This window comes from Tupaia chinensis, unplaced genomic scaffold, assembly GCF_000334495.1.
Source record: "Tupaia chinensis unplaced genomic scaffold, TupChi_1.0 Scaffold000081_1, whole genome shotgun sequence".
Lineage (NCBI taxonomy): Eukaryota > Metazoa > Chordata > Mammalia > Scandentia > Tupaiidae > Tupaia > Tupaia belangeri.
In genome coordinates this window covers 942,153-953,149 of record NW_006159542.1, presented here as the reverse complement: position 1 = coordinate 953,149, position 10,997 = coordinate 942,153, and positions in this window count along the sequence as shown.

Below are 10,997 nucleotides of genomic sequence, written 5' to 3'. Positions count from 1 at the left end.
CAGGAATGGTTACACTGTAATCCCTTCTCCTCCAGTCTCCTCTTGGGATTTTGGGCATATACACACATGTGCCCAACATGATTTTCAAGGCACCAGGTCGGGGGACTTAAACCATGCTCAACCATGTGGAAGTCCAGAGCTTTAACCACTATGCTACTACTGGCTCCAAGGGCAATCTTTTTAAATATGACAAAGAAGGAAGGTACTTGTAGAGCATATCAATAATGAAACATTAAGCATATCTACATGTCTGGTCAAAAGATGGGAAAGGTGAGTGCCAAGATATTGACAGAGGTTATACTGGGGCAGTGAAGTTGTTACTGCTTTTTTTGAGAGAGAGATTTTTGCCATAGGGCACATGTGCTCACCAGAGACAGAAAGTGAGAAATCACGCCGGGGGAGATGGTCAAGTAGCAATCCCTTCTCCTCCATTCTCCTGTCAGGATCTCGGGCACACATGCACATGTGCCCGACATGAGTTTTAAGTTGCTGAGTCCAGAACTTGAACCGCACTTGACTACGTGGATGTCCAGTGACGTAATCATTACACTATCTGTTAGTCCCTTGAGTCTCCTTTTAAAAGTTGGGCTTTCACCCCCTCTTACACTGTTAGTCCCTAGAGTCTCCTTTTAAAAGTTGGGCTTTTGCCTCCTCTTGCTCAATTCTCTCATCCAAATCAGGATTTTGGGCACACATGCACACATGCCCAACATGTGTTCATATGTACCTCTGGGTACATATGGGTCCAACTGCAGTGGAATATGTGGGAGTCCAGTGATGTAACCATTACTTCATCCACTGGTCCCAATTTTTCATCTGTATATTTTTTTCAAAATTTCCACAATTAATCTATATTATTCTTGAAATCAGAAAAATGCTATTTTGATTTTTTTTAAAATGTAAGGTTAGGACTCAATTATTTTTAATAAATTGAGATTTCCCACTGTCTAGATGACTTGTAATTCCAATCCTTTCTACCATTTAATAAACAGTGGATAAGATCACTAAATGCTGATGAGTTAACTTTAAATAACTTAGGAGTATATGGATCAAATTCACCACACTATTACAGAAAAGCATCCAAAAGGAACCCCAAAAGTGCTTACACATACATATTTGCAAAGCATTTTGAAACATGTCAGAAACTGCAGACTTGGCTTGCTTCAACCAGATCATCAAACTGTAGACACCTTCTGAAAGTCACAGAAAACCCAAAAAGGCAGAAATGCATCCTTCGTCACAAACTGTTCCTAAATAATAGGGTACAGCTTGACAGGTTTGCAAACGCTTTCTTAAAATACATCTTTGGAAGAAATGCAAGGAGAAAATTAAGGAAGGAGGTTTCCTCTGCTTTTCTATGCTCCTTTTGTTTCATTTTGTTTCTTTTCTTCTTTTCTTTTTTTTTTTTTTTTTTTTTGGAGAAAGATTTTTGCTATAGAGCGTGTCCACTGGCTAGAGAGACAGAGACAGAAAGTGAAAAATCCACCCCCCCCATCCAAGACGGATGGCCATGCTACAATCCCTTCTCCTCCATTTCTTGGGATCTTGGGCATGCACACATACATGCCTGGCATGAGTCCAAGTTGCCAGGTCTGGGACTTGAACTGCGGTCAGCTACATGGAAGTTCAGCTATGTAACCATTACGCCATCTGCTGGTCCCTGTTTTTTTGTTTGTTTGTTTGTTTTAATGCTTTGTTTCTTAACAGCAAAAGAGAAATGATTTTGGAAAAAATCAGAAAGCTCACCAGCCACCCTGGTACCCATGCTTCAGCTCTAGGAAGTAGAAACTCCATGGCCCAGTGTAGACACATGGCTGTCCTGTGGCTTCGAGTTAAATCCTCTGAGAAGCAATGAAGTATAGTAAAATAAACATGGGCTTTCAATCAAGGAGTCCTCACAACAAATCCTGCCTCGAGTATTTTCTCTTAGAAACTCCAAGTGCATATTGGTTCACCTTGTAGAAGAAGGTGCCAGGCCCCACATTGAGATGGAGAATGGGTGAAGTTCACCTATAGCCAAGAAACAGGCAGTTCTCGATCCTGCCTCTTGATCCTGATCATCAAGTACTCCTGATCCAACCTCTCAAACTCTCCCTAACTGGTTGCTTTTTATCTCTACCCCACTGCTATTATTATTCAGGTTCAGCACCTTACCCTTTCTCAACTGGATTAATACAACTGCCCTGCTGTTGGTCTCCTACCTCTAATGTGGCATTGTCCTCAGTCCATCAGTCACACTGCATTCAGAGTGATCCTTCTAAAATAAAGCGGTGCTCATCATTCCTTTGCTTTGAACTCTTCAGCAGTTTGTCACACTGCATTCAGAGTGATCCTTCCAAAATAAAGTGGTGCTAATCATTCCTTTGCTTTGAACTCTTCAGCAGTTTCCTTTTGTCTTCAAGAAAAAGTCCAAATCCTTTGCATTACCTTCAAGGCCCTCCATAATCTGATGGCTCCCTCTAAGGTCCAGCCTTCTCACACTCTTGTGCTTCCCCATCCTCAATTATTTGCAATTTCCCAAATGTTCCATGTGCTCCTACATCTCCAGGCTTTTCAGCATGCCATTTCCTCTGCCTGCAATGTTGTCCCTACTTGCCCTTTTCCCCTCCCCACACCAAGTCACCCCATAGCTCCTTGCTATTGGAATTGGCATCAGCATCACATGGGGGCTCTTAGCGGTGCAGTCCCTGTCCTAGACTTCCTTGAATCAGAATCTTCAGGATCACAAGATCTCTAGATGATTTCAATGCACATGGAAGCTTGAGGAGTGCAACCCAGCTGATTCCTACGCATGGTTACCTTAGGCTCCATCTCCTTCCTGTCACCTCTCATTCTTTAAGATACATGAAATGACTTTCTCTGGTCTCCCATTATCCGATGTGTTTCTCTCCTTGTTATTTGCCATATTATAACCAGGAGATATGCATTCCTGTGTTCACAGTACCAGCATAGAATCTGGAAATCCATATTAGGTGTTCAATAAATGGTCACTGAAAAAAATGAATAAATGTAAGAACCAATCAATCATGTCGAATAAAAATGTGAGAAGAGGTGTGCTTGGTTCTCTTTTTACCTTTTCTTAGACTTAGACAGCTCTCCTTTCTACTTGCTGCGGGCTCAACTGCCAACCTCTGAGAAAGAACAAGGGCACCCTTGGGAATAGCTGTTCTCCCTGTATTCCCTCCAGCCAATGGCTTCAGGCATTTGAACAAATGGGTCTTCCAACTCTTTACTTGGCTATGGATTCAGCTCAGTTTAGTAATACAAACTTTGGGTTCAGATGACATTTTTGAAGGCCCAGAAATTCCCTAGAAATCCTAACTCTGCTCTGTGAGATGGGTTTTCTGAACTGACTCAACTTCTTTATCTGGAAGGATTCTTCAGCTCTTGCTCAGACTGCTACAAAATTTCAGCCACATTGAGGACAAGGAGCTAGGAATAGCCCAAGCACACAGGGTCTCAGAAGAGTGGCCATCGTGTGTGTGTGTGTGTGTGTGTGTGACTTTCAGGAGTGAAATGCAAGGGATGCTGGCCAACTCACAGCATGGCTGGAGTTCCCTCCAGAGGGTGGCGGCAGGGATGGCAAAGAAAAGCAAACAAAAGAAACATTCTTTCTACTTGTGAGTGAAACAAAGACCCTACTGAGAAAACTGAAGAGAGCAGGAGCCTGTAAAATCAACAGAAATGGGGGCTGACTGCAGAGGGGCATCTGGTTTCAATGTAAACATCCTTAAAATGTTTCAAGAATGAATGCACATTTGAATAATTTATCATTAAAGTGGTTCCCCCCCCCCATGGATATTTAAGGAAGATTCAGGACTGAGGAGATCCTTGCATATTCCCAACTCAACCGCAGTTCCCCACTCAGTTGAGACATTTCCGAAGTCTCAACAGAGAGAAAAACTTGAAAGCAAATGAAACAGAACTGCCTGCAAAATCCAGGTTGCAGGCTGGCTTCAGGTATATTTTGAAAGGCTCACATGAACAACACACTTAAGTAGATGGTACAGTTTATTCAGGAAGCCAGAAGTGAGAGAGTGTGGATAGGGGGTGTAAGGGACTCTGACTGCTCTAGTTTCTCTCTGGAGTTTTTTCATTGGGAAAGAAACTTGTCTTAAGTTGTACTTGTTGCTTAAGATCCTCAACATCAACAACAAAAATCTGAAAGATGCTGTAGAACAGTTTGAAAAATTAATGACCTAGATATGTTTTGTTTGGGTCGTACTATTTTTTAAAAGATTGTCCTAAATTGGTTGAATCATTTTAAAAATGTCTGGAAGCTCCTGCAGTCCTTATGGTTATGGATCTGGTGGTGGAAGTGGGGGATATGGTAGCAGGAGGTTCTAAAAACAGCAGGAAAGGGCTACAGTTCTTAGCAGGAGAGAAAGCGAGGAGTTGTCAGGAAAGCTGCAGGTTACTTTGAGACAGTCGTACCAAATGCATTCGAGGAACTGTAAAAATCTGCCACAGGAGGAACGATGATCCATAGTCAGAAAAGTTACTGCAGCTTAAACAGGAAACCCTTCTTGTTCAGGACTGTCATAGCCAGAGTTTGCAAAAAGTGCAGCTATTGATTAATGCAATGTAGTGTCAATTAGATGTACATTCCTGAGGTCTTTTATCAGTTGTAGCCTTTTCTTTTTCTTTTCATTACATCAGGTATATTGCCCTATAAATTGTGGTAGTGGTACCAGGAATAAAAAATTAATAAATTTTTAACTTTTTTTTTTTTAAAAAGTCTGCAAGTCAGCAGTTAGCTGGATCTGAGTAACCATCTTTACCTTCAGAAGACATGAATTCTAGTTTGCCCCATTCCCAACCACTCCCTTTCATTCAGCCAGGAAATTCATCCAGGCTAACTTCCTGGCATACACGCATGCACACGCACACACACATCCTAGGGTACAGTCCTATGGATTAAAAGGCAATGAGTTTTGTCTCCACTGTTCACCTTTGGTCATTCTATTTCAGGTACCTTACTTGGTACTGTATGATTTAAAAAACAAAAACAAGAACAAAAACCTTTACAGAACTATATAAATACTAGTGTCTTATGCATTTTCTCTCTCTCTCTCTTTTTTTTTTTCTTTAATGAAGAATTCAGTGCAGGGGGGGCATTTTTGCCAAGTCTTTGTCTCAAATCATGGTAGCTTTTTCTTGGCTTTTCCTATCGAACACAGCTCTTTTCACTCTTTGTCTTTCTGTCCTTAAATATAAGCTTCTAGAGGTTTTCTACAGTCTCTACTTTTGGCTTTTTCAATACTGACCACACTGAAATCACTATGCCTGCACTCATGCTGGTTGAAAGGTACAAGTCCATTCGTGGGAGCAATAAAAGTCTTATAAATGTCTACCAGCTTCAAGCTATTTGGACTGTATGTTAGGATTTGAAGTCATGTTCTACAACATGGACATCTTTTTTTATTATTTTATTTATTCATTTATTTTAATTTGACCATAGAGAGACACAGAGAGAGAGGGAAAGTAAGAAAGCAAGTCACCAGGTCCAGGACTTGAACCGCAGTCAGCCATGTGGGAGTGTCTAGCGCCTTAACCACCACGCCATTTGTTGGTCCCAACATAGACATCTTTGACATTAGCCAAGGTGCTTAAGCATCCAATAATGAAAACAGGTTGACTAAGAGCTCCTTAGGAGCAGAGGGCCAGGATATATTCACATCTGAATCCCCATATCCTTTTGGATCGTTGGAAAAGTAGTGATGCAATTTTGCATAGAAAAACAAAGAAAAATAAGTCATGACTTTTCCAATGACCCAATAGTTATAGAAGTCAGTCTTATGCCTGGCATGGAACTGGCTCTCGGCAAACGTCTGCCAAATTAGGAAAACAGAGATAACAGAGTTAATTCTAAACAACAACAAAATGATCCTGAATCTTTCTATAAGATTGCTGAATATTTAAATTTTTATAATGACAAAAAATTTTAATGTAAGTTCTCAAAATTCTCAATTCCCAGAAAACATTGTGTGTGTGTGTGTGTGTGTGTGTGTGTGTGTGTGTGTTTCTCTTCACCCTTGAAAAATCCACATATATTTCCTAGGGCAATTCATATAGAGCTGATCTTAGAAATTATAGAGCTCATCATTTCCCAGGTGAGGAAACCAGCCCTGGATGAGATAAGGACTTGCAAGCTGGTATCAGCCTGGACAAGAACCAGATCTCTAATTCCTCCCTCATCCAATGATAATTTCTCAGCACTAGAGACTGTCTTAAGCCCAAGGGGAAAAAAATAAATTTTAAGGTTTTTGCCTTTAAAAAGGGTGTGCTCCCTAGGGAGAGATAGAGACAGTGAGAGGGACAGTGAGAAATCACCCCCAAGGAAGGATGGCCACGCCACACACACACTCCTCTGTTCTTCTCCTGGGATTTGGGACACACTCATACACACACATCTGGTGTGATTTTCAAGCTGCCAGGTTCTTATATGGAAGGACTCACGATGACTTTCGGTAGCAGTTGGAGTGGTCTGGAGATGCCCTGCTATACACTACAAAAGGCCTGGGCATTCTGAAGGGCATCATGACCTCCCAGGCAGACTTCCTCTAAAAGCCTAATGTGCAGACCAGGGCAATGAAGATGGGAATATGAGAGCTGCTCTGTTGCCTCATATTCAAGACAGATGGCCCAGTTGTCTTGGTGGCCTGTGGGGGAAAACACCTGTGATGGGCTGAACTCCCCAAAATTCATATGTTGAAGTTCTAGTCCCCAAAATTTCAAAAAAGTGACCGTATTTGAAGGGTTTTAAGGAGGTACTTTAGGTAAAATGAGGAAATTGGGGTAGGCTTTAATCCAATATGAATGGAAATCCTTTAAGAAGAGGCTATCAGGGGCCATTGGTAACAGAGTGGTAATGCAATTGCTCCCTTGGGAAAGTTCTGGGCCACGAGCATGCCAGGTGATTTAGGATGGCTAGAACTGGGGATGGGTCATGGTGTGGGTTTCTGTTGTTGTTAAGAGTTATTTAATTTTATTTCTTCTTATTACTTTATAATTTGGCCAGCGAGAGACAGAGAGAGAGGGGGAAAGTAAGAAAGCAAGCCACCAGGTCCAGGACTTGAACTGTGGTCAGCCATGTGGGAGTCCAGAGCCTTGACACCTCCCCACAGTGTGGATTTAACCATCAGTGTGGTCTTTTTTCTCTCTCAGAAGATATAAATAAACTGTAGATAAAAGAAGACGAGGCTATTAGGACATAGACTCACACAGAGGGAGGGCCATGTGAAGTCACAGGGAGAAGACAGCCATCTACATGTCAAGAAGAGAGACCTGGAAGAAACCAACCCTGCCCACACCTTGGTCCCAGCCTTGTAGCCTCCAGAGCTGTGACAGAGTAAGTTTCTCAAGCCAGTTTCAACCATCCCATCTGTCGTGCCCTGGCAAGTCAAGGCAATACCCTACCTCGACGTCAGACCCCAATTCCCACATTCCAGAAGATAAATGTGGAACCGCCAGAGTCATGAGAGAAATGACACATGTATCAGTCATTTATCTTAGGAAGCATCATGATCCTCTTCCCAGTACAATAGTGTCAGCATCACATAGAATTTGATCAAGAAAAGTAAACTGGATTGCCATCTTATAGATCCCATTTTTTCCCCTCATTCTCTTCTTTTTGTAATAAAAGGATGGTCTTTTTTTTTTTCAAGTTTACTTATTTATTTCTTCCACAAGAGAGAGACAAAGAGAAAGAGAGAGTGGCACTGTCAGCAGGGACCCTGCCCCATGACCCACTTCCAGCTTTAGCCAGCCCTAGCCAGCCCAGTCATAGGCACACCCACTCATGCCCAACACGTACAGAGAGGCCTTGGGATGTGAACCCGGGACCTTCCCATGGGGCTCTAGACTCACAGGGCCTTTTATTGCTGCTGCACTACTACTGTCTGGCCCTCCTTCCTCCTCTTCTCCAGTGCCTGATTACCTGCCTACCCTTATGCTCTAAAGGAATGAGAAGCTGGGCTGTTGAGGTGCCCCAGCTGCAGGAGGGCAGCCCAATTCACACAGCCCACATGGAAAGAGTACAGAGGCCAGGCATGTCGGGCATGTGTGCAAGACTGTACCCTTTCTTCCTCCTTCATCTGCTTGGTCACTCTGTTAAGGTAAAAAAAAAACAAACAAAAACAAAACAAAACCCACAACCCTACTTCATTCCAAGTGATTAATCAAGCGAGAGTCCTAGAATAAATTAAATGATGGCCATCAGCTCCTAACAGCAATAAAATCAGTTTCAGCTGGTAAATACTCTGGTGAAACTGGTCCCAAATCCCAAGTTTCTGTTTGTTTTTTAATTAATTTATTTATTGCATGAATGTGAAAGAGACAGAGAGACAGCACTCCCAATGGGGTCTTCATGTCTTATCTACTCCCAGTCTTAGCCAGTCCCAAACGTGGGCACCAGCACACTCATGATTTTGCATGACTATGTATAATTTTTTACTAAATTCTGCATGAATACTTCCCAGACAACTTTGTTAGCCTTTACTAAAAATTAAATAGAAGGGACTTTAAGAAACACTTGTAGGTAACACCTTCATGTAAGATGGGATATATAATGTAAGACCCAGTATCAGAGCCTTTTCCTCTGAAAACTGTGGAATAGCATGTGGGCTGGCTTGACACCAACTGCTTATAACACTAAAGGCAAAGAGAAATAAAGCTAGCAAATCTGTCAGCTGGTGGCCTTTGTTGGCACCTGGAAAAACAGAATTAGATTATTCATTATGGTACAAATACCATAAACAACAAGAAAAACTATGAAAAGGCCGACTTCTGTTATTACTAGCAATAATAATAATGATGGCACATTGACATCGGCAGTCAAGGCTCTCCACAATTAGGTAGTAGTTTATATTTCTGGTGTGATTTCTCACCACCCTCTTACACATGCTCCAATCCAACTAGACATACTTTCTTTCTCTCTTTCTGGCTTTTACTCACATTCTTGCTGCCATCTCTGACACACCTACTGTCCCTCCAACTGACTGTGAAATCTTCATAGAGCTGGATGGCCTGGGTTAGAATGTTAGGAACCCATAAACTGTGTCACGTTGGGTAAGTTCCTTAAACTCTCTGGACCTTGGTTTCCTCATGTGCAAAATGAGTACAATAATAATACCACACCACAGGGGTGCTGTGATGATTAAATGAATACTAGATCTAAAGCACTTTCAACAGTGCCTAACCCAGAGCTACACCACCTTCCCTTCCACCTCTGGGGGATATTGTTGGTACCTCCTTCCTATTGCACCGGCCCATAAGGCTCTGTGAGTGCAAGGTTATTTCCATATGGTTCTAATCATTATTAACAAATCCATTTATTTCTGTTCATTCTGATCTAAGATTGAATTTGATGATTAAATATTAATGTATGTAATCAAGCATCGACTCTGTACCTTGTATTTTACTCCATTTTTTCTGATTCTTTGGGGCCTCTTGTGGTCTATACTTAATAACTAACTTACCAGGGTAGGAGGAAGACATTCCTCTGTGCTTTCAAAAATGGAATTATCTGGCTCGCTTCTTAAGTGACTCCTACATCCCTCCAAACCTGTTGGCATTCCCAACTTCATTATCAGAGCCGGCCCAAAGAGCAATAGTTGAAGGCAGATAGGACATCCTAGGACTAGCAGCAGAGTGGATTTTTGGTTGTCATCTGTTTCCTGCTGGCTGACACTCTAAGTGGTTGTCATTCCCTTGTGCAGAAGGGAAAATACCATATAAGGCAAGGCCCGAGCGAGCCATTAAGCAGTCTGAAGTGTTCCTGGGGCTGTGAACCCTCTCAGGAGAGAGCAGCACACCCCTGGCAAAGATTACAGCACACTTCATGGCAAACTTGTGCAGCCACAAAGCACACATTGTTACCTCTCAAGGCCGAGCTCTGCGGGCTAGTAAAAATACGCATTATACCTTTTTAACGGGATGAGGGGAGCTGGCTTCCCTGCAACGTTCTGGATGGAGTCATAACACAAATAAACTGTATTCTGGGGTCTGAATTTATGAAGCCAAATGGGGCAACCCAGACCATTGTGTAAATCAGTGCAGACGCCAAGGAGTTCTGGCAGCTGCCCCTCTGCACGCTCGTGTGAGGAAAAGAGTTCTTTGAAACGCTTCCCAGCCATCTTCACTGCCTGCCACTTTTTTTCTAAACGTGTTTATTGCTCACAGAGTTGATGATTTCTGCCTGTTTTTGTTGTTGCTAGATATCTGGCAGCTGAATAACATTTTGGATAACCTAGAGTGGGACTTAGTAAGACAGATGAAGGTGTGAGTGTAGGTTGACTGGCGCAATTCGTGTCTATGCCTTCTTGGAGCTGATGATGTGTATGTCTGCAAACACACACACACACACACACACACGCATGCTGGAGGCCACTAGAGCTGACTTAAGTAATCAAGGAAGGTAAGAAATGAGGCAGCATCCACTCTAACCAAATAGCCATGCCACAGAGGAAGTGAGATCCTTCAACTACGGGCCCCACATGTAAATAGAGCCCAAACCTATCGCTGGTCACGGAAGCAGTCAATAACCCATTGTGCATTCGATGGAACTGCTAGGCTCTGAAAATGAGTGAAGAGGAAACGAGTGCTCACTGTTGGCACTCAGTTTAAACACTGAGTGAGCTATCAGAAAAGTTGGTTGGTGGGTGTTCAGGCTGAGGGAAAGGAGCTCTGAGAGCCAAAAATTACTGGGGCTGAGAGCACACAGGGACTTAAAGAGAGCACATGTCTCGGACCTAGAGTCTTCTGGAGTAATAAGAGTAGAATAAGAAGTAAACCAGAATCTGGTGGGAGGTTGAGCGGCCCTACTGTGTCAGGTGTTAATGCAGGATTTAACTGACACATACTGTGATGAACAGATTTCCGCTCACAAGAGGCTATAGACAGTGAATATTGCCAGAAGTCGTGAGGTCCGATGTTACTACCAGAATATCTGGATTGCTTAGAACAATCTTGGAATCCCAGTTAATGCACTGGACCAA